The following is a 24,762-nucleotide window of genomic DNA, read 5'->3' as shown; positions in this document are numbered from 1 at the left end:
CTTTCTGCCAATCACCACCTTGTGTTAAAACCAAAAGCGCACGCACACACGCACACATGCACACTGGATCCTTAAGGCTACTATTGTAACAAACTGAGGAGTGGAGGTGGCGTGGGAGTGTTGGACCGAAACACCAAAACCTCAACCTCCTTTTAAGCCAAACAAAGGCGTTTTTATTTGAAAGCCCACTCGTGCATTATTCTGCCTCGACCTCAGGAAGTTTTGCCTTTCGCTCCAATTGAACACACTGTTCCGCCATCAGGGGAATCATGACACATCGGATGGCCAAAGTGCAGTGCGGCCACCGGCCCTGACCACCTTGTTTGACTGGAAGCCGGATGCTCGAATGGAAAAATGTTTTGTTTTTTTTAAACATTTTTTGGAGCTTCCATTGTGGTGACTGATACATTGTGAGGGTAACAAATGACATTTATAAGGGGTGTAACACTACAGATGTGCCTTGAGATACAAGCGACTCGACTTCTCAAAATTCAAGAGATGTCGTTTGACCGATTTTTTGCTTTGACTTGCGAGCGCGTTTTTACTTTTGTGGCATCCATTTAACCTGGCAATAGCTAGGTACCATATTACCAGTAATCCGTAAACCGTAATCTGGTACCTCTCCACAGTAATTTCGGCGGGAAAAGGCGGGACATTCTGTACAATAATTTGAGCTGATTGGACGATGCGACATTCCACACGTTTGTTTTAACCAATCACGGCCCACGGGTGAAAATTTCGTGTTCATTCTTGTCGAAGGGGAGGGAAAGCACGAACATCTTACCAGCTAGAACTGCACGAAGCGCCTCTTTCTGTTCAACATTCAACAAGGAAACTGTGAGTCCTTTTTCGAGAACAGAATTAATTGTAGCGTCCATTTGTCCATGTAGGGTTTGTTTGTTAGCCCCTGTGTCGGCGCTGGCTTCCTGGTTTCGTCACAGCTGCATATCCCGCCCCCCAAACACAATGTCGCTCCGTGATTGGTCCGTACCACTCGGCGGTTATCTGCAGGAGTGGTACAAGATGTATTCTCCGGAGTTTGTGAACTCACAAATACCGCGAGAATTCATCTTGCGAGAGCAAGGTTAGCTTCCACCAAACTCGGGCATCAAACCCACACCGCCACCACGTTTGGGAGCATTGACCGGTGAGCTCAAAATCCAGGCCGCCAAGCCATATCAGCATCTTGTTTTCTTACTTTAGGGCCATCCACCACACATCCGCAGGAGCCCGCTAAAATCTTATGCCTGCGTCCCAATCAAATTTGACAAAATCGCGTTAGACTACCTGCGCCATCAATTCCACATGGTTCCAGCAGACAACTTTCTGCCACCAAAATGTCAGATGCGGCGTGCGCACATCAAAATGCCCACCACCTGTACATCGGAATGATCAGCATTGTGCAGAGATGAACCAAATTCTCAAACAGGCGCTACGACAACTTGCACTGGCACGGAAATCAAAACGCGCCACTTTTTAAGCTGAAGCGCAGTCGTGAGACCTACAAAAATGGGAGCCATTTGTCTCATCATTTTTGTGCTGCTCTTGAAAAATTATCAGTATGCTAAACCAGGGATTCCCAAGCAATGTACAGTGCTAGATCATCAAGCGTACCACAGAAAACGAGTCAAATTCACGAAAATAGTCTGAAAATCCATCCATGATTATTTACTACTTCTATCGATATCAACATATATGACAGAATGAACAATTAATTTCACTTTCACTTGATGTCAGAAGGTACAATGAACTAGTTTCCACCTGCTGCCAACGAAACTAAGTATACTGCATTTTCCGCACTATAAGGCGCACCGCATTATAAGGCGCACCTTGAATGAATGACATATTTTGAAATTTTTTCCATATGTAAGGCGCTACAGTAGAGGCTGGGGTTACGTTACGCATCCATTAGATGGTGCTCCGCTAAAGGGAATGTCAACAAAACTGTCAGATAGGTCAGTCAAACTTTATTAATAGATTACAAACCAAATTTCTGGCAACTCCATTCACTCCCAAAATGAATAAACAGCTGTTTTATTATTTTCTCTGAGGTAAAGTATTAGCTAGCGATCCAAGATGGCGGGATTTTCTGCGCATGCGCATCACCGATCGTGCAGGGTCACCGATAGCGTCTTGACAGCGAGACCTGTTGCGGCACAACATTGATCCATATATAAGGCGCACTGGAGTATAAGGCGCATGGTCAGCGTTTGGAAAAAATGAAGGCTTTTAGGTGCGCCTTATAGTGCGGAAAATACGGTATTTGTGAGTAAATCTAGATGAGCATCAATATTTCACCATGTACTTCTTTGTAACATTTTCGTTTGGCGGTGTGCCGTTTAGACTTTTCTGATGTCAAATATGCACCTTGGCTCAATGTTTGGGAAACTGCGCTCAACCACAAAGTCGACCATCTTTTTAGCTATCCCTCACCATCCTTCTGCGAGTTAAGTCCATCATGACTCTCAAGTCGTGCGGCTATCCGCCAATCCGACCTCAGTCAGCAGAGTACCACAGACAAAAAGCACTTGTCCAGCCTTTTCTTTCTTTTTTTTTTTTTTTTTTTTTGATGGATCGAGTTCCTCGAAGGATGACATGTGGAAGCCTTTATTTTCACTCGACATTCATCCTGACAATTTACTCTCAGTGACCACTGGTGAGTCTGATCTTGTCATTTTTGATTAGGATCCGTCTCAGAGCGCCAGCAGCGAGGAGCGCATACCATAAGGTTTTGTAACCCAAACTGAATTGACAGTAAGCAATGCGTCCGCCGTCTCTTAACATTACGCTTGAAAAACACGAGCGCACCAGAGGTTTTACGCAAGGTCAATGAAACGGGTGTATTATGGTAACATAATGTGCCCTGATTTACTGCATTGCAACGTAAACACCGAGCGCAGTTTGAAGGATTCAACCTTGACGTAGGTTGCTACCTGTTTATTTCTAGGAGGAAACCGCAAAAAAACATCGCATCATTTACGTTTATCCACATTGGGATTCCTTTTGATAGCTTAGAGTAAACAAAGTGAAAATGCTTTCATTTGGCACTTCACATGCCCCATTTGAACAACTGTCATTACACCAGCGTAAAGAGACCCTGGCGTGACTTGAGGAATGTCGATGACGTGTAAGATGACACGAAGCTGAAATCTATGGAAGCCCCTGTGATCGATAGCTGGTGTTTATGCAAGCCAATCATTTCAAAATGCTAATAAGGTGGCCAATTTTCAGTTAGCTACATGACTACCATGACACTTCACAAAGTACTGTGACAATACCCGGTGGATATTCTTCTTTTCTCTCTGTGGTCCTTTCAGGGGAAAAAAAAATAATAAAAGTGTTCCAAGAAGCACAAAAATCTCACACAGTTATTTTGATGCTGACTGAATTGAAGTCAAGTGACATGAGCTGAATGTATGTGTGATACAATGGCAAACGTTAAGATCTATTTTCAGTGTGTTCCAACTTGAAATTTCACAAACACATGACCGTTTGGTCTTATTTTGCTGCCTTGACAAACCTTTTAGCGTTGCAGTAGTGATGTGGCTAACAAATCAGAGGCCGTCCTGAAACAACAGCAAGTGCGATTGCCTTGAGTTATAATCTGCGGTACGCTCCCGTGCCGCACTTACAATAACTTCAATCACCCTCTTGTGAAACTATCCAGAACACGATAAATTGTCGGCATATTTCAATAATTGTGCTTCAGAGGTTAGCTGGAGGGCTCAGATATTGTCAAGTCGAGCACGGGTACCAAGCAAAGCCGCAGACCATCATTTTTTTATGCAATCCACAGAGCTGACTCAAGCCACACTCGCTCTTCTTCCAGTTTCGCGGCCTTGTGGACGTCACGCTCGAGAAGCATCAATTGTGATGAACTCCTCCAACTTGTCCCCGTGTCGTTCCTCTTTCATGCGATTCGTCCCAGACAGAAATTAGTAACAGAAGCTACGACGGGTTCATAGCCGCGCATACCGAGGCAATTTTCCCACCAGTATTCCAGTCTATCCGTTTCAAACTAAACATTGTTGGGTTTTCAACAGCAGTGAAGGTGTACCTGAAGGTCGACCGCAGTGTCAGGATGAGGCTTGGAAAGGAAGCAGACCTGCTGTGTAGGTGTAAGCACTTAACATGCATCCACGCTCGCGTTAGTGTCTGTGTGTAAATGATTGTGTTGTGTGCGTGTGCGTGTGTGTGTGTGGTCCGGTTATTTTGAACTTATACTTAAATATTGTCTTTTCCTTCCATTTGCCAGTGACTGTGTTTAGAAGCCAAGCTGGATTTAACACTGATGTGATAGTCACAGAGAGGGAGGGGATAAGGGACGTTCACACAAAAGCATTATCAATCCTCATCTCCATAATGCGCACAGCCACTAGGGGGCATATATGCATGCAATTAGATGAGAACTGATCCCATGTCAGGTCGTCATCCATCATCACCCTCTTAAAATAATTGCCTGTCATTTTTTTTTTTTTTTGCCTAAATCATCCCCCCATGATGCAAATGGTTCAACATTTTGTGCTTCCTCAATCCCTCAAATGCATATAACATATGCATTGAATGAATATTATACACAACATGTATATATTACAATATAGACCGTCTATATAATAGGAAACAGAGAACTACTTAAGCGACTGTTCAGTTTCTTGTGTCTATAGTTGTCGTGTTAGTTCTGTACATAAGGTCACAGAGCAATGCTCCATGAATAGGAAGAGACCGAGCACGAGCACTGCCTTGAATACCGAAAGACCTTGAGTTATTGACACTCCGTCCCAAAATGTTTGAAATTGCCTATTAACGCATTTAACCCCGAAAACGTATAAATACGTTTTTATTACTTTGTTCTTCACTCCCAAAAACGTGTTTACATGTTTTTTTATGTTTTGTTTTGTTTTTTTATGCAAGAGCATACAGAAGGCTTTGATGCAATTTCTGACCTGAAGAGGTCGCTTAAAGCAATTGTAGTTATTAAAAAAAACGGCCATCAGGTGGCAACAGAGTATAAGAGATTAGCCAGTGCCATGTTGCAACAAGCTCTTTTCCCCAGTGTTTTCAACAGGTTTGTGAATAATGATGAAACTGAGCTATATTCTAATGCTCATTGCTACAAAATGGTAACTGATACAAATGTACTTTCAGCCCGTTTTCCATGTTTCTCTCCACTAACGCACCTGATTTATGATCAGGATCGTTATCAGGCTTCTGCAAAGCTTGCTGATGAGCTGTTCATTCGATTCAGCTGTGCTGAAGGAGGGAGACATAGAAAACAGGCTAGAGAGTGGCTCTCGAGGACCGAACTTGGCCACCCCTGTACTGTGACGAGTATTATATGGTTTTCCTGTCATAACGGCCCTCCGAGGGAAATCATAGCTACAATGTGGCAACAAAGTTGCTTGGTACTAAGACGCCATAAGATGCTAAAGACCTGTCTAATAGGAAAATCAGGCTACCGTATTTTTCGGATTATAAGTCGCAGTTTCTTTCATAGTTTGGCCGGGGGTGCGACTTATACTCTGGTGCAACTTATGTGTGAAATTAACACATTATATAATTTCACGTTATTTTCACACTAAACCGCAAGAGGTCGCTCTAGGTCTGTGTTGATAAGTTCAACATTGCATCGTCTACCTCCCGAGTTGGGGGAGTTGTTTAAAAGTGACACCGAGGATGAAGATTTCATTGGATTTAGTGATTTGGAGTGAAACTGATAGTTTGGTGAACTTGTTAGCATGTTCTTTATGCTAGAGTTATACGAATAACTTGTAGTGATGGGAACATAATTCACCCACGGAACGTTCCGGGTGGGAAGGTTTTGTTATGTGGAAAAGGGGAATTAGCCTGTTAGCTTCTAGCTGAGTAGGGAGTTGCTGTTAAGACCTCAGAAGCTGATGTCAATAAAACACCAGCCTTTGTCTCCGTGCTTCAACACTCCGCCTCCGACTCCCGTCACTGCTCGCTACAAACTCAAAATATGTTACGTCGTTACTGACATTACCAGGCATGTCAGTCATGTAACGTTAGTATACCGTACACTTATTCAGCCTGTTGTTCTCTCTTTTCTTTTTATTTTAAATTGCCTTTCAAGATGACATGTAATGCGACTTACACTCCAGTGCGACTTATATATGTTTTTTCCTTCTTAATTATGCATTTTTTGGCTGGTTCGATTTATAGTCCGGAGCGACGTATAATCCGAAAAATACGTTACTTTTCTACAGTGTATTAGACGTGGGCTTCGGAGGCCACCTTGTGGCATTCTTGGGCCTTTCAGAAACAGCAGAAACTATAACGCTGAATATAAAAAAAAAAAAAAAAAAAAGATTTGGTGGAATAGGTAATTTCGCAAGAAAAATGAAGATAACCGCTAATAGGCGAGGGAACACGATATTTCCCCAAACGGCGCTTGTTCCCAAACATCACTAGCATTTTTGCAATTCGTCGGATGAAACGCGGCTCCGTTCGCATTCTTCGTACACATGTTCGTCGGGGCCCGGAGCAACGTGGTTGTCGCCAGCGAGCAGATTTATAGCTACAATAGAACAATGTGTGCTGTGAAACAATCGGAACACATAATTTCTTCTGGATGTTGTACGGCTTCAAAGGACTCTTAAGCTTTTATTCACAGCCCCGCTCGATGGCTTGCAGATGTGACAGATGTCACCATGTCGCAGGATCACACAAACTGCAGTGTCATTCGCTTTGTCTAACGTCCCCACGGCACAGTGGGAAAATCTGCCAGTCGCCGGCTGACACTTAATAGGCTGGCCGCGTCATTTTGCATTCACGCCAGTGACGATGTTTTCATGCGCGCAGATGCGTTAGCCCGGTCCAGTTTCCGCAAATGTTGTTTTTTCGTCAAGTAGTCATTTTTGAAGCCGCGTTGTTTTCCCAAGTGTTTAAAGTTGACCGCACCTTGAAACCAATGTGCTGACAAGCCATAAAACATTTTGTTCCCGAAGTTACAGACCAGGTGAGACGACTCAATGCTGGCAACCTATGGAAATTGGAGAAACAGGCAGGCTGTGCATTCGGTATCTTTTCCTTCAGTACGAACTTACTTGATTTAATCCGCCTCTGAATACCACCACAAAAATGAAGAGTATTATCAAATACTGTCAATTACTTTGCTAGTCAAAGGTGTTAGGTTTGTTTTGTTTTTTTAAAAGCGCTTGTCCTCATAAAGGCCGTGGGCGATACCGAGGTTATCACAGTCGAATTTAGTCAAAAAGCCGATCATGGGGCTCTATATCTAATAGCCGGAAACATGAAGCTGGGAAGACAAGAAAAAATGGGGCCTCATTCAGAATCTAGCGCTGGAAAACGTTGACAACAATTGATGCCTAGAGGCAAGTCTTCAATGAACCTAACATGCATGTTCTTGGAATGTGGGAGGAAGCCAGAGTAAACCCAAGCAAGCACTGAAAAAAAAAAAAAAAAAAAAAAAAAACATGCAAATGACACATAGGACGCCAGGATCGAACCCCAAACCTCTCATTTGTTCGCTCTGGTACAGAATCTGTCTTGTTGCTTTAGTTTACTTGTGAGCGTTGACTGGACTCAAACAGCAGGGGGCTTGCCTATTGAATGTGCTGAAACAATGCCCAGCTCAACTGTCAATTAAATACCACTTTACGGCCTGGAAATTTGGATGCCGTATCTTCACTATTCAGTACTACTTGTTCTCAGTCTGCGCACGTTTTCAGCAATTCTATTCAAACATGTATCATGTATTCAGAAACAAGTTTTGGAAGTTCAGCTGTAGGTTATGGGTCATTATGGGTTCACCTGTAAATCTCACCCAGGAGACCAATATGCCAAACGTTTTTTTTTGTCGAATTTGCTGGTAAGCCAGTGCAAAAGTTCAGACTCTGAAAATGCTGTTGATGTCTGACGACCGACTTCCAATGATTTCTCAGGCTCCTCCATTCCAGCTCGTCTCTCAGCACCGACACTCTTCCCAGCGCGCTCTTCTCAGCCAGAAACACACCTGAGCGCCTTCCTTCCGTCCTCAGGTATTTGTGTTGAAAGCCATAATAAATCATTTGTCGTTTGTGTCTGTGCTCGTGTGTGTTCCACCTCTTCTGTCCGTGTTTTAAGGCTAAAAAATGGAGCAGGTTTCACTTTTTTTGCACGTGATCTCTTCTTGTCATCACTCCGATGCCCCATTTGCACAAGCTGAATGGTGCAGAAAGCTCGCAGCCAGAGACATGAGGACGGCAAGACAAAGGAAAAAAGAATCAAGCAATGCAATATTTGGTCGCTTCACATGTGTTCCTTATATCACATGTCAGTGATTTCGGTTGCGGTGAAGTGACACTGCAGGGAGGAAAAGCAAAGTGTTTATTCAAAAGGGAAGAATGTGACATTTTGACCAAGATTCAGCAGCGCGGTGGGCCGTGCAAATATGAAAAGCATTTGGAGTGATAAGAGTTTCCAAAAAACATATGATCTGCGGGGAGATCACAGTCGGGGAGGGGAAGCGGTCCCGTCATCCGTCTGCAAAGTCAGGAACAATCGTTGGAATCTTCTGGTCAGAGCTTTTTGTGTGTTTGAGCCCAAGTCTTCCTGACAACCCTTTCCTCCCTGTGCCATCCCGCCGTCCAAGCTCAGCGGCTTGGAGCGCAGGCAAAAAGTTTCTAAATCCGTTGCCTTTCTGCATTCTGGGTCGGTGGGAGTGGACTTCCTGAAAACAATGGCGCGGGTTAATCTGCGGGATTTGTCGGTGGATTTGATAAAGGCCCGTGTTCTTAGCCAAAGTTTCTCTGACCTCTTGTTCTAAACTTCTCATCTCGCTGTGGCCGCCCTCCGCCCCACCGCCTCCCTCACCCCCTGGGATGAATGGAGTGAGAGTGGATTACTAGATGTGCTGTATCTCTAATTAAACTCCACTCCCCCTTACATCCCTCCATCTTCAATGGCCGCATTCTCCCTTTTCTTTGGCGTCACGGCGCGGCCTTTAGTCGTAATGAAAGGGCCCACGCTGATGACTCCCCCGAGGAAAGCGCGGTGGTGTCAGGGTCACGAGTCAAAGGTCAATCCTCAGAGGTTAGGCGGAGGCTAATAAGGTGTTTTGTCACTTGAAGAAATGTCTAATCTCCCTGAGACTCAAAAGGACGCGTCCATCCCCCCCAAACACACTTTCATTGTCCTCCTTCGAGGCGCTTCCTCTTTGTAGTCCATCGACAAGCTTGCCGTTTGTCGACATTCAATTTATGCATGTACTGTGTGAATTAAGCCCTGCTTCGCTTGGCGGTTTACATTTTTGAATGATTTCAAGACTCTTCTTGCATATGAGACAACAGGTGTCACACTTTTACATCCAGGTGCCGAAAGCCATTGGATTGTGGCTTTGTAAAGTGCTGTGAGATCCACGTGGAGCAGGTGAATAGGACAGTTGTGGATCAGGTGTTGTGCAGTTTGAGGTATGGGTCCAAAGTCACAAGATGGTGGCTCAGTGACGCCACACCGGAACATGTTAGAGGCAGTCTTCGATGCTTGGGTGTAACGTGAACTGGTTTGCTCTTGGAGTTTTTGCCCAACTGCTACTTTCCAGAATGTTAGAATTGGAGTAATAGAAGCCTACGAGAAAAAGGGCGAAGGGATTTCAAGACTGGGTTAGTCATTCTGCCATGCGGAGCGATTGTGACCTCTGTTGAATTTATGGTGTCAGTCAGTGGCAGGTGGATCATTCCAAGCATCAATATTACTGTTCGTATTGATATTGATCAAAACCAGTGAGATTGATATTTTCGTTTCAGCTTCTCTCCTGTATGCACTACTGCACGTTCTTTAAATATAGGCTTTGGATTGGAGTTTACTGACACTATTTCCCATTTTCTCATTTTCAGTCACTTTTTTTTTTTTCAAAGTCAGAAAATAAATCCACTGACACAGGGAGACGGGCGACACGGTGCATGACTGGTTAGCACATCCACCTCCCAGTTCTGAGGACTCGGGTTCGAGTCCAGGCTCCGGCCTTCCTGGGTGAAGTTTGCAAGCCCTCCCCGTGCTTGCGTGGGTCTTCTCCGGGTGCTCCGGTCTCCTCCCACATTCCAAAGACATGCATGGCAAGTTCATTTGGCGCTCCGAATTGTCCCTAGGTGTGCTTGTGAGTGTGGATGGTTGTTCGTCACTGTGTGCCCTGCGATTGCCTGGCAACCAGTCCAGGGTGTCCCCCGCCTACTGCCCAAAGCCAGCTGAGATAGGCTCCAGCAACCCCGTGACCATTGTGAGGAATAAGCGGGCAAGAAAATGGATGGATGGAAGGATGGACACATCTACTGTTGTCAAAAACAGCACTCGGAATTGCTGCAGAGTACGAATAAAGTTTTGTTTTTTTTGAAAATGTTTCTTTTTTTTTCTTTTTTTCCACTGCTACATAATTTTGAAACAAAAACGTGTTAGGTCATTAAGCATTTTTGACTTACAATAAACTTTGCACAGATGATGTCAGGATAAGTATCAAATTCATTGTCCCCTTTGTGAAATTTGACTTGGACGTGAGTGATGCAGGTTTGAAATAAAGAAAAATTCACAAGCATTCATATCAAAGCTACTGGGCCTGTGTCGACTTATCGGACTTATACCACATCCACTGGGAATATGCATATATGGAAAACCATTGGTCTTAGTTTTAAGCATTAGAATGTCTAGTCCACAGAAGGTTGAAAATTTTCTTCTTGATTTTTTATTTATTTATTTTTTTTTAACAGTGAGGAGTGAAAGAATGTAATTACCGGTAAATAACTTTTTGTTAATAGAGTGTAATTGCTGTAGACACAGCAGTAATTGTGTGTATGGTGTGCGCCTTAAAGAGGCGGGGCCGAATGAGTGATGTCAGCAGCTGGAGTTGTAGCAGCTCCTTGCAAGTGTTCTCATTTTGTATTAGTGTGTTTGATTGTTTGTACCTTTCAGTAAGCGTCTCACAATAAATCAGTGACTGTAGCTCTCCTTGCCCACTTTCGAGGACTTTACAGCATCTTTTGCCTTTCACTTCACTTTGCCAGCTGTACACCCAAAGCTCGCCCATACAGCAAAAAAAAAAAATAAAAAAATAAAATCAAATCGGAAGTTAGGACACTCGTTAGTCAAGGTACCACTATACTTGTAAAGCCGTGCAAATGACTGCAGGGCTCTGCTCACGGTCGTATTTCAAAGCCAGCCTGCTTCTATAGCGAGCTCCCCGATTTCCGTGGAGCAATTAAAATTCCAGCCTTTGGCCGGCTGCACTGCGACGGCTGGAACGCGCTCGGCCGCAAACGCATCTCCGCTGACAGGAGTGCGCTTGATGAGGGTATTATTTTAATGGAAAAGAGATGCCTATTCATTATGTGCACGCGGCCGTCACGGAGACACAAAGAGCCGATAATGACAGGAAGCCAAGTGTGGCAGCGGGCCAGTTCCGCCAAGAACGTTGCCCGCTTACCAGCTGTAGGCAATAACGCGGTCGCGCACGTCTCATTTACATACATACACTGTCAAACATTTGATTTGCTACCAAGTTGACTACGTCACAACATATATTCCATTTCCAGGAGCAAGCTGGATTTGTCTTTCAGCTGCTTGACGGCTTTGCCCAGGATCAGACAGACGCTGGTGCACGGGCCAGAGCTGAAACTGCAGAACGCATTTGGCCTCCGGATGCCCATGTTTCCTGTTTACTGTATTATTTTCTGCTTACTTCCTTATGGGTGGGCACTCGTATCTTTAGATACATTTTTGTGTGCATGAGCATTCCGGCACATGTGCCCTCACTGGAAATTGATCTCGACACCCGCCGGGAGCCCTACGTACACTTAACACACACAACACACATGCGAATACGCTCAAAGCAACTTCAACGTGACGGAGGTTTATGTGAACGCTGGCGAATGTGTGTTTGTGAAATATGGTTGGCGACTCTTGAGGAAAGCCACAACACAAGTCAAGGCCATGTGGTGTGCCGTGCCTGTGACGGCGAGGAATGTGACATATTGAGGGCTAACAGGCTTTTCCACAAACAACAATATGGGGAAATCCCACATTCGTGTCCTTAACGTGTTTGTGAAAGAGTCACTCTGTTATTGTCTGCTGTCAAAGTGAATTACATTCTTGTGCGAAGATGCTTTGGTCGTGCGTATAGCTCAATGGAATCCCCAGACACTGTTGGACGACCGACGTTATGTGAAAGCAGAAAATTGTTTTACCTTCGACCTAGGACACCTCATTCTTACAAGGATGTTTTCTAAACTAGAATACACTAAATGTGAGTCATTGCTTGAACACTGTGTTTGATTAATTGAAGACTTTAAATTGACTTTAGGTGTGAAAATGATGCTTCCTTGTACCCTGCGATTGACTGATAACCAGTCCAGGGTCTATGCCAGCTTTGTTAACTGGGATAAACAAAAGCAGGATCAGAAAAGATTGCTTTTGTCCTTCTTACTGTCCTCAACACTTCAAACTAGTGGAATGTCAATGTGGCAATGAAAGGCTTCCCTTTGTTCAGCTTCTTCCATCAGTCACATTTGATTTGTAATAGGCAGCATGTTGGACCGAGTGGTTAGCGCATCTGTCTCACAGTCAAGAATTTCTGGGTTTGAATCTTGCATAGCGTTTTCAATGGGGGGCTTCCGCCAGCATTAAAAAAAAAACAACATATGTTAGGTTCATTGAAGACTCTAAATTGTCCATAGGTGTGAATGGCTGCTGGTCTTCATGTGCCGTGTGATGAATTGGTGACAAGTCCAGGGTGTATCCTGCCTTCTCACCCAAAGTCAACTGTTTTTCCTCCAGGTACACTTGTATCCTCTCACATCCAAAAAAAAAAAACTGTCGGTAGATCAAAGCCTCAGTTGGTTTAGTAGTAGTACCATGATGAAGACAAGCATGTTGTTTCGGTTGTTTACATTGTATAACCTTCTTGATACAAGCTCTCATTTATCCATACTTGGGATTAACACTGAAGTTCTTTACTGGCTGGATTTTGTAATTAGGGGTCAGAACCCTGCAATGTACACCACTACACTATCAACGTCCCAAGTGACAAACCCAATAACATTTTTTCTTCGAGTGGTAGCTGTTGATTCTAAGCAGTCAATCAACCCTTTTCAGTTCCTTGTATAGAAACACCTACAAAAAAAAAAATCCATCCATCAGGTCTCTCCATTGTTTATTGTTGAAGAGTTCTGGTAGGCTAAGATCTCTCCCAGCTGACTTCAGGCAAAACCCTTGAATGATCACCAGTCAATCACAGGGCACACATAGCAACAGATCCACACTGAGTGGGAAATGAATCCATGAAGGTCATGCAAATGAACCAATCCAAGTTTTAAATATGATATGAATATCTGAACGCATGGATGGTCATCAGACCCTCTTTTTTTTTTTCCAGGATTTTGGAAAGACTCCTGGTTTGCTTCGCCTGTAAGTGGAATTCTTGAACTTTATGTTTCCCTTCCAAATACACTGACAATTTGGCAAAGCCACTCTTTACTATAAAACTACTACTTTAATATCATTCAAGAAACCACCAGTTGTAAAATGCTCCAACAGTTGCAATGGGTGAATCTTCTGTTGTGCTGTTATGCTCACCAAGCAAAACGAAGGCTGCGCACCGCTGACATTTTCAGCGCGGTCCGTCATTTCAACGGCGGGCCACAGCTGCGTTGCTCTGGCCTTGGCGCCCCGGGCCTCGAGCGCGTCCTGCGGTTTGGTATCACCCAAAGGTGTCTGATGCATTTGGCTGTCTTGCTCGGGTGGCCTGCCCTGCGGTCGCCCTGTGTTTGGCTTTCTGCTTCACGCTCAGATTAGCAGCTATCTCCTCCGGGCTCTGGCTTTTCCTGGAAGCAAGCTCGCTCGTCGAGTATTTGCTTATATTTCGGTGTGAACTGGCGCGCTCGCCCGTGTTCCAGATAGCTTTTCATCCAAGTGGATCCCGACTGTGCCAAGAGATCATTGTGGACCCCATCGGAATCCCTATTCGTTTACAGTTGAAGCCGCAGACACTATAGCCATCTTAGCTTGCTGCTCGCCTCTTTGGATCAATTCAGTGTCTCTGTTTTTACCATCATCACAAACGATAATGAGGACTGCCAGGCTCGGCGCATCGACCCTGATGAAGTCATCACGGTGCCAGTGTCATGGGAGTGATATACCGCTGGCACAACTCAAATATGATCTATCCTAACATAACTTAGTGCCATCTTTGTTCATCATGAGTTCAGCTACGGATGCTTGTCATGAGAGCAAATCCTTGCCAAAATGTCGCAGAGATGATTATAAAGTCAAACAATATGTGCTAATGAGCTTTCCCATGTCTCCGTCGGGTGGGAACGCGTCGTCGTCATTCCGACATAAATAAAGCCCCTGAGACATGCCAAGTGCTCGTTCCCAGAAGTAAAGCAAAAGGACGTCGCAGCATCTCTTGCCCACTTGTTGCTTTCATTGAGTTTATTTGCATTCAGCATCAGTCTCGCTCCACTTCAAGTGTGGCCTCACCCCCGTGGAATGAGTCCAGGGTCTCTTGTCGTTTCTTACAATATCTTTGAGTCATTAGCATGTCACTTCTTCCTGCGTGAGCCGGGATGTAATGGTAATGTTGGGTTCGTATCTGGATTTCAGGGTTAGGGTTCTTACTGCTTATCCTTTGTGTAAACAGGAACGGATGTAATGACATATCACATTGATCCCCCAAGCTCAAGTATAGGTTTTGTTGTTTTTGTGATGCTGTTGTTGACAAGTTTGGCCTACTCCATTAGCATATTGTTAGCCAGAGGCTGAGCTGCAATGTATTTGTTTACCACACAGTAGTAGACATTTGAGGCAATTACACTTCCTGTCGTTTGCACATTATTTTAAATTTTTTGATTAAATCTTTTTTTTTTTATATATATTTGTTTGTATGGCGTTTTCACTGTGCAATATAAGCACATTTTCAGCAGAGTAAGGTTCCCATTTTGTGTGGACTTGTGTGGAGAAGTTGCTTATGATGTACACACAAAAACATTTTTTTTTGACAGACAACACCATTATATGAGCAGTAACACAGAAACATTTCAGTAGCAATGCAGTCTGGCAGAAAATAAAATGTAAGACATCTTACTACATGCTGGGAAAATGAAGTAATGACAGTAATTAAAACATTGCCATAAAAGGGTTGCGTGAGTTAAGATAACTGGCAATTGTGAAATACCAACGTAAATTTGACCTACCTGTAAATTTACTCAGCAGAGGAAAAATAAAAATAACGAAATGGGACAAAATGCCTCTCAGATCTTTGAAAGGTTTACAGCAGGCTATACTAGTAATAATAAATTACTAAACTTCTCTCGTTCATTACAGCTCCCGCTTTGTGTAAATCTGCTCGATATTGGCGAAGACGTGCGTTTATTTAAGCAAGCCGTTGGCGAGCATTTTGTCAATCAAAGCAGTCAAAGTAGTCATTGAAAAGTGTAATAAACGTTTCTCGGCTTGTCCAAACAGCCCCGCTTTCATTTATTGTCTCAGATGCCACAAATCAGCCACCTCCGTGGGCAAAAACAAATATTATATATTTTCAACATTGTTTGACCTAAGAGTCTCCTCCAGAGGAAGAGTGGCTACAGCAGCAGGGCTATATTTACCGCACCGGTTCCAGCTGAGAGCCTTTTAGAAAGGAACCAGGTCCTACGCCACAGGAAAGGGGTCACGGTTTAGCAAGGTGTGGGCACAGCACATTCCTGGCATGGCGGGCTAACCCGCGGGTGGAAGCCACCCTGCTGCCGGCCCTCATGAATGGAGGTAAACAGAAAGTGTGACTCACTGCTCGCCCAGACAAATGCCACCCGAGTCCAGACAGATAAGTCTGGCCACGCAGATGATGTAAGACTTTTGTCCAACCCCCGCCATCCACTTTTGTCATCTGCCTTTTTTTTTCCCCCCCTCTTGCAGGCCAGGTCACACCAGTAATCCCAATTCCCGCCTGTCGCCATACCAGGGGTTTGCAAAATAAGCATATTTTTAATAATTTTAATTTGGCAGGAACGGCCAAATAAAATGGCACAGGAACATGTAGACAGGAAATATAGCAACACTCACAGGCATAAATGGTATCATTTATCCTTTATGAGTAATATTAGTGCACTTACCGAGCAGACATCAAACTCTTCCTCATCTGTCTCTGTGCCTGTATTATATTGCTCCTAGGTGGGCCTGGCGTGAACACCAAGGAACAGCACAAAGTCCATTGAATTGAATCCAAAAATGGCAAAACTGTATAATCATTTACATTCTATTTAGTTATGTCATTATTGTGTTAGTAGTAGAATATTTCACACTCAGATATGATCACATCATCAAAATATGTTATCCTGACTGGTCAGGAGTAGTGATGTAATGATAAGGGCAATATCGTGATATCGTGATATTCAAACTGCCACAATATCGTCGTCGTCATGTTCACAATATTTAAAAGGGACACATCTGTTAAAAAGGTCAGGTTGCTTTCTATTGGTGCGGTTCTCGCACCCTCTAGTGGCTAGTTAATTAGTGAAATTTAATTTTCATTAGGGATGTTTTGGCCTTCTATGTTTAAAATCTATGCTAATTGTCAGATGAAGGGGAACCAAATTTGCTTGTGAAGCGATCAATGCGTGATTGAATTAGCAATTAAGTGCCTCAATATTGTTATTAGAGATTGTAGGTGGTTTATATGCATTGCAGTTATGTGCAAAAGCACAATATTGTGCTTTTTTTTAGTATGAGCTCTTTTTTTTCTCGTGATAATTATCGTATCATCACCTTCATATCGTAATAATATCGTATCGTGATGTTTGGATATCGTTACATCCCTAGACAGGAGTGTCTAAATTTTTACCGTAGGCCAAATTTATCGCATATAATTTGCATCCTTTTATTTTTCTATACTGGCCTCGGAAGAAAAAGGTCTGGACATCCAAGTCCTGGATTACCTGCTTTCCCCTTGGAAGTCAAAATAGTTACATGATATGATTGCCAGAGGTGAAAAGTGTTGCAGCTTGCTTGTAAATGGGACGCAGACGTTCCAATGGCCTTGGTGTGGTGTATGTCACGCAAGTATTCAGTATTACATACTCGGAATTCATCAGGTAGCTCTCCAGAGACACGAGGAGCAATGATTCATACAACTCCAGGCTCAGTTATGACAGCACCACTATGCCCATGAGCATAAACAGTGGGTTCAAATTGCTGCTGTAATTCCCACGAGATAATATCAAGTGAGAAGAGTGAAAACCCAAGGCAATGGTCAGTATGTTAAATGAGCAAAATTGATATTTATATGATTGACAGTTAAAAAAAATAGGGTGACCTCAACCCCTTTGCACTTCTTTTTACTCATGTGATATTTTGGTTTTCAATTGCCAGTGATCATATGAATTGACACTCACCTACTGTATACTTAAGTATGTACAGTACATGTGCAGCATGATGCCAGCAACACTCGCAGCGATGCAGTGAGAGTGCGTCTGAAGGACGTCGGCCAGCGGTGACAGCCGGCTCCTGTGTGGGCTTCCACCCGGGGAGCTCTCAACACCAGAACAGGATCCTGGAATTTACACGCATAATTATTATCACTATCATCTGCTCCACGGGCCACATTTGTGAGCATGACGGAACATGTTGTATGTGGCTTCAGAGAACACGATTGTGTTTAAACTGTATCTGCTAATTCAGAATTTGGGTGTTTTGACAAGTGGATGTGGGAGACATACGGAGGGTACACAACATGGACACATCATTTAGAACTGATGGGCTTCGGCCTCAGAGGCAGAGATGGTAGAAGTACTTACAAAAGTACTGTACTTAAGTACAACTACAAATATTTGTGTACACAAGTGTAGTTGAAGCAAAAGTACAGATTCGAGTCTTGTAATTAAGTAAAATAAAGGTGCAGACTGAAGTGTACCGGCTTAAAAAAAAAACAAAAAAAACAAAAATATATATAAATATATAAAATATATTTTTACTTTCAATTATATACCGTAGCATTATAAAAGGATGGGTACCTGGCGGGCAGCCCTCGATTAATTTTTGAAAAACACTTACTATTAAATGAGCAGCCTTAAGTTGCAATTACAGTGCTCACCACTAGGTGGCAAACACATCACAGCGCCTCCAATTCCAAGATGGTATTTCCGCATCATAGAAGACAGAGAGACATGTGGTCATACGTTCACTAAATTTAAATGTCAGCCCATCAGCCATGAAACATTTCAAATTAATTTGCCACTCCAACACCGATCTCAAAAGTACACAAACAGCAATTTGTTTTCCCCCATAATGACAGTTGTCAATATAATACTAAATTCTTTTGAGTGAGTTTATTTTTGTGAAAACGTGCAAAATGTGAGTAATTCCACTTGATGTCGGATTGTTGGCCAATGTAATCAAACGGTAACATGCTATCTAATGGTCGGCCTACTTTCCATTGAACTTTTGTACTGTAGCAAATTAAAAATAAAAATAAATAAAAAACTAACCAATTTTTTCATAGCTAAAATACATATAACTGTCTCTCCAGTGTCTGGCTCTATGAGGAAATGATAATGAAACACTCAATAAAAATCCCCACATGTCAAAAGAATGCGGCCCCACAGCCGAAAGTCCCTTACAGTATGTGTTGTTGCATTTTCTGGCTCCATAAAAGACAACCTCCACAAGACAGTGCATTTGGTAATGTGCTGTTAAAAGTTAATCATTACATAATGAATGGACGCAGCTCTCATGTGAGAATGTCTAATGACAGGCCAGTGTGAGATAAGGAGGTCCCGGGAGCAGGAATAAGGAAGACGAACGTTTATTTACACACCAGCCGACCTCATCAAAGCTAAAACGCGACTTGGTTTCATCCTCGACTGCGCCCACTTTGTACGTGGCGGGATATGTACAACCCCGCCGACTGTGTGTTTTGCTTCTTCTTTGGCTTTTGTTGCAACACCATTTGTGTTAGTTTGCTTTTAGGGGGAAAAAAACAAACCAGTTTTATCTGAATACTTGATTATTCAATAGTAGGGGTGTTTAAAAAAAATCGTTTCGGCAATATATCGCGATATTACATCGCGCAATTTTCGAATCGATCCAGTAGGGGGCCGAATCGATTTTTAAACATCCATTTTGGATGGAAAAATATTCACCAAAACGTCTTAGGGTTCACACCTTAAGCATGAAGATTATGTTATATTAATGGAACATTAAACCTTAATATTTTATTTCAATGCTGTTCAAACATGAAACAGATTACAACCTGTATAACACTGAAATTTCACATAAATAAATAATACATTTTCATACAAATCTTACACTGGACAAGTTTACTGATTAGTATTTTCTAAATTTGAATAAAAAAAAAACCGCAACAATCGACATAAATTCGTATCGGGATTAATCGGTATCGAATCGAATCGTGACCTATGAATCGAATCGTCAGGTACTAGGCAATTCACACCCCTATTAAATCGACGTTTCAGTACGATATTCAAATACCAAAAATATTCCAGAGCTGCGGCCATTATTGCTGAGTCGCTGGCAAAAGCATCATGCTAAACGCTAACACGAATGCTGCGGCTACATGACTTGATAAAAAAAAAAAAAAAAAAAAAAAAAAAAACACTTGGCTGCTGCTTACATCAGCCCCACATTGTGCGCTAGCTACAGCAGCTGCCCTGATTCCATTGCGTTCTCGCTATGCTACCTAGCCTCCGCTAATAACACACTGGCTAATTACTGCCTAATGACTTAAAACGAGTTGCGGTTTCCACCCAGCAGGAAGCAACCGTTCTGTTTTGCATCCAGTAGCGTGCTCCCGCCGCATGACTCACCCGCGTTTGGCCCCCGCACTCCTTTGGCTCGGTGCATGCTGGGAGACGAGCGCTAAGGCCCCCGTGGATTCTCCAATGCGGCCGAGATGCATAAAAGAGGCATGTTATTGAAGAGAGTGAGATAAAGCGCAGTGGGGTTTTTTGAACAGAAACATATGGTTTGTGAAATGAGGCGTGCAAATGTGTTTGATATCTGTTTAATAGTCTGTACTCTGTTTATGGTTCACTAACAATGCAAATTCCTGCGTTTAATGGAGATTAGCCGTACAAGACGTTTTCTTCATCAACGGGGAGTCTTACAACTGTTATTGCAGCTTGACCTCGGCGCTTAAAAGAAATTCATCTTTTCGACTCAACAAACTTCTTCAGCAATGTCCATCTGCACAAATACACTCTAAAGTAGAAGTATAGATACAGTGGTGCCTTGAGATATGAATTTAATTTGTTCCGTGACTACACTCAATCTTTTTAAAGGGGTTATTGCGCTGCAACGTAGATGCTAATTAGTTAGCAGTAATCTATTTGACAGAAACGGTTATGTATGTGTGTTCTATCCATCCATTCATCCATTTTCTTGACTGCTTACTCCTCACAAGGGTCGCAGGGGGGTGCTGGAGCCTATCTCAGCTGGCTTCGGGCTGTAGGCGGGGTACACCCTGAACTGGTTGCCAGCCAATCGCAGGGCACACAGAGACAACACTGCACACATTTTAGACCAGGCATGCCGCTAGGACAAGTGGTAAACCAGACAACAAAAATATTTTTGTCAGTCAGCAGAACAAACATAACCTTTAGGTATACATATGACTGTCATCATAAAATGCAAGAAAATTAATCTAACATCGGGATATGCATTACCTTGACAATCAAGTATTGGGATACTTATGTATCGCCATACGTATCGTATCGTGACCCCTGTATCGTGATACGTATCGTATTGTGAGGTTGGCGGCAATACCCAGCCGCATAGCCGTTGGGGTGTTTTTGAAAGCGAAATTTACCGCCGAGCACACCAACCGGAGTCACCCCGCTCATTTTGGAACAACAGACGTAAGAAATGCCGTGCACTGACCTGTGCAGCCTTCAATGACAAAAAAAGAAATAAATAATAAATACATGATTAATGAGAAATCTATCTGTGATTAATTAATCTATTAACGCTTTAACTTTGACAGCCCTAAATAAAAGTAAACATTTGTCAAAAATGTTGATTAAACCCCGTGACCCTTGTGAGGAACAAGCGGTTCAGAAAATGGATGGATGGATGTTGATTAAAAGTAACGTATAGATACAAATAATTACACTAATGAATCTCTCCGCTGACAAAGCACATGCAGTTCCAGAATTGCAAAAAAAAAAAAAAAGTTCCTGTCAGTCAAATCCACCTCCTGGGTCTCTCGGTAAGGCAATGTTTAGCCTCCAAGATTGTATAATCCTTCTTTAATGTTGGCTCCCTCTCGAAACTAAATGTCCGCCAGCTAAGCCGACAAGCTGGAGTCACTGACATGATCCTGCCGCTAAAGGCCTGCCGGTTCCACTGTGTAATTCTCTGCCAGGCCAGCTGGCTTCTGCAAATACTAGACCACCCTAACCCGTTGAAGTAGGTGGATTAGAGGTCCGCGCTGTAATGAGCCTGCGGTCACTTTGAATGGCGTGTTTGCTGGGATGCAGAACAGTACACAAAACGATGTGGAAAAAAAAAAAAAACGTGTGCTTGCAGAATTGCAGTATCCGGCATTGATCGTAACATGTTGCTCATGTACAGTATTAGTGTTGCTACAGTTACCTCGAAAAAGTAACTTTGCTACTTTGCTAATTACTTAATTTTAAAAGTAGTTCAATTAGATTACTTTATCAGTTACATGTAACTCTATGACCAATCAGAGAATGGCCCTCGTCTATCAAACTTGAACTTAGTAGCATTCGCGCTAATCAAATGTACCGGACTTGAAGCATCAAGTGGTTCTCAAGCGCGACACGATTTGCCTAGTGCGAGTACGCCCTAAGACGCGTCCATCATCAGCGTACGTGAGTGTGCTGCTCTCAGTCAGTGAGAGTGTTTTTGGATGTGGGGGGTGGGCCACTCAGGCGCATCCAGTGTGCTGGATGAGGAGGGAGGCCCACCTCCAGTCTCGCCAGATCCCTCTCTCATCACTTGGAGCAGGACAAACACTCTCTGCTCATGTCACCACAGGTTTTGTGAGAGGGGGGGGGATAAAAAGTGGTTCCCTTTTGGAATTCTCCTCCTCTACCTTAACCTCGTGGAGAAGATTCCTTACATTTTTGTCAACTTTATGAAACAAACAAACAAAAACAAAAAACAAAAACAAAAATGGACGTAGTTCATATCTGCACTAGTGTTCCGAAAGAGTGTGGAATTTCCAATACATTTCCAGAAGGTTTCAGGGAAATTTCTATTGGAAGCTGGGGAATTTTGTAAATATTCCCAATTCAAAATGTTCACGAAAAAAACATCTGACTTAAAATACGACTACAGTAAATGTAAAAAAATATAAATATAAACATTCAGTCAAGCACCCCTCCGAATAATTTCTACTTGTACTGTTCCTTTCTATTAGGCAAGTTTACATTTAACATTAATAAGGATTTTTTTTTTCTAACTGAATTATTTCTAGCCATTCTGTTAATTTCAAATGTGCCAGTTTAGAAGTGACAGATTTACTTTTTCTTTTTTTATGTTTTTAAATAAATATTGAGTTTGTTGTTCTGACTTTTTCTCTGGTCTCCTGACCGTCTGAACCTCACGACTCTGGCGAGACTCTGAAGTATCCGGTTAACTCGTTTAAAAATAAAAATATAAATAATAAACTTTTGTGTTATCTCACAATCTTTGCGAGGGAACGCAAATGTTTTCGTGAGGGAAAGCAAAGTTTTTGTTTTGTTTTGTTTTCCCCCTACCATGTCACCTTAAGGGCTCCGTAGTTTACTGCCTCTTCCAGTTGAGATTTAGATTAACTCATTCACTTGCAGCCATTTTGACAAAAGCAATCCCGTTTGCTCCCGGCTGTTTTACTGGATTTTGACTGATTTTCCAAGGTCCACAGAAAATTGTGTTCTATTGCTAATTGTGTTCTAAAACATGAAAGCTATCAAAAGAAAGATTAAAGTCTCTTCTTTCATCAGGATTTTTTTTTATATCTGTTTCTGTTTTGCAGCAATTAACATTAGAACATAGCTAAATTTAATCAATTTTCACAAATTATTTAGAATTGTGAGTAATTGAGCTTTTTTTCCAACATGGCCCTGGTTGACCTCCTTTGCTCTGCTGCCATCTACTGGCCGTTTGTGTAATAACTACCATTTCGGCAACCATTCTTTGCAGTTGAGAGGCTGCATCAAAGACTTCTGTATGCTCTAGCCAAAAACAAAAAAAAACAAAAAACATATAAATACGTCTTTGGGACACTTAAAACATTCATACATTTTTGGGAGCAAATAAGTTAAAGTTAAACATAACGCGAGAATTAACCTTTGTTTATTTAACCAACCCACTTTGTCTTACAAAAGTCCACTACCTAAATACTAACAGACAATGCAAAACACCGTAACTGGGCTAACAAAACCAGCATTAATGTTGCGGTCTACTTTCAAGCATATATTTTTAATACTCTGCATAAAACAAAACTTCCAGCTTATTTTACGTTTTTTTGTGTGTTTCGTCATCAAATCTATGTGTAATACAGTCTCACTGTAGATATATTTATATTATAGATATTATGATGCACAAACTGATCCTTTACATTCTATTAAATGACGTTATTAATGCATGTTCTCACAAAATAAAGTAATATAGCGTTAGAGTATAGTTATATTTAGGGATGGGCGAGTACCGATACCAGGTATCGGTATCGGGCCGATACCAGCCTTTTTTCAAGTACTCGAGTACTCGTGACGCAGACGAGTACAAGCGACCGATGGCAGAGGGGGAAGACGTTAAGTGAGTCCTCCTTGCCTGTAAGTGGCGCTAGCTTGCAGCAGTTTTTCACCAAAACTTCACCGGTTTGGAAATACTTCAAAATTGTGAATCTTAAACTAAAATAGCATTTTTGCGTTTTATTTTGAGCGTTAAGACAATTGAAGAGTGACTGTGCTGTTCTGTTTTGTATTTGTCAAAATTGAAGGAAATATATTTGTTTAAAAATATCTTTTAGTGATTTTTTTTTTCTTTGTCAAAATGTACTACTGGTATCGGCAGTTGGTAACGGTGCGTACTGAGGGTCTGAGTATCGGTCTGAAAAAAATGGTATCAAACATCCCTAGTTAAAAACATTCTGTTCATATCTCGTGTTAAGATGGCAACAACCATGGAGGTGGACGGAATCCACCTGCGCGCAATGAGTAACGATGCACTAAGACAACAACGTCTCAACACTGTGACAAATTGGCGCATCTAAAAGGTTTGAAGCGCTTGAGTGTACACAAGATGTCTCGCATGCCATTTTATTTATGACGGCCTTGGCCTGATGCGAGGTGTCTTTTATGGATTCATGCGCTCGTCATGCCTGTGGCCGTGCACTCTGCGTGCACTCGAGCTATCTTCAGCGCGCCGCGAGCGACTCTTGCGCTCTTGGCCGACCAAGCCCAGCGCTGTTTTGTTTTGTGGGGACGTTCGCGAGCGAGAGCGAGAGACAATCCAAGCACCTGCTCTTAATTTGGCTGGAATATGATCAAAACATGGTAGGCTAATCGGACGCACATGTCAGTCTTAATGCGAAAGCTGGATCGTGTTAGAAAAAAAACAACAACAAAAAACGATGCACTTCTTAAAAGCCTCGCAAAGCCTTTCAACTGTAACAAGTAAACATGTTGTCAATTAGTGGCGAATGCCAACTGAAGCCACCTTTGACCCGGAGCGTGCCCACCCGCTTGATGATGGCGCTGCCTTTTCCTGCATCTGTCTGCATTTGTGTGGGTGTACAAA

At 42.6% G+C, this 24,762-nt stretch overlaps 1 protein-coding gene across 8 annotated transcripts in view; it reads right to left on the bottom strand.

Annotated features, from left to right (window-relative positions):
- The window catches only part of LOC144016380 (aldo-keto reductase family 1 member D1-like), a 111,452-nt gene that overhangs the window by 65,482 nt on the left and 21,208 nt on the right, over positions 1–24,762 (bottom strand). For 5 of the 8 annotated variants that reach the window (XM_077517443.1, XM_077517442.1, XM_077517441.1 and 2 more), the window contains exons 2-3: positions 17,391–17,548; positions 16,113–16,176 (exon numbers count right to left, since the gene is read on the bottom strand). The gene's annotated coding sequence lies outside the window, so the exon portion shown is untranslated. The remainder of the gene's footprint in view (positions 1–16,112; positions 16,177–17,390; positions 17,549–24,762) is intronic. The other 3 variants (XM_077517446.1, XM_077517444.1, XM_077517445.1) reach the window with 1 other exon arrangement.

The sequence above is a fragment of the Festucalex cinctus genome, chromosome 3 (genome assembly GCF_051991245.1).
Source record: "Festucalex cinctus isolate MCC-2025b chromosome 3, RoL_Fcin_1.0, whole genome shotgun sequence".
Taxonomy (NCBI): domain Eukaryota; kingdom Metazoa; phylum Chordata; class Actinopteri; order Syngnathiformes; family Syngnathidae; genus Festucalex; species Festucalex cinctus.
The sequence above is the reverse complement of the archived record's forward strand: the minus strand, read 5'-3'. Positions and strand labels throughout refer to the sequence as shown.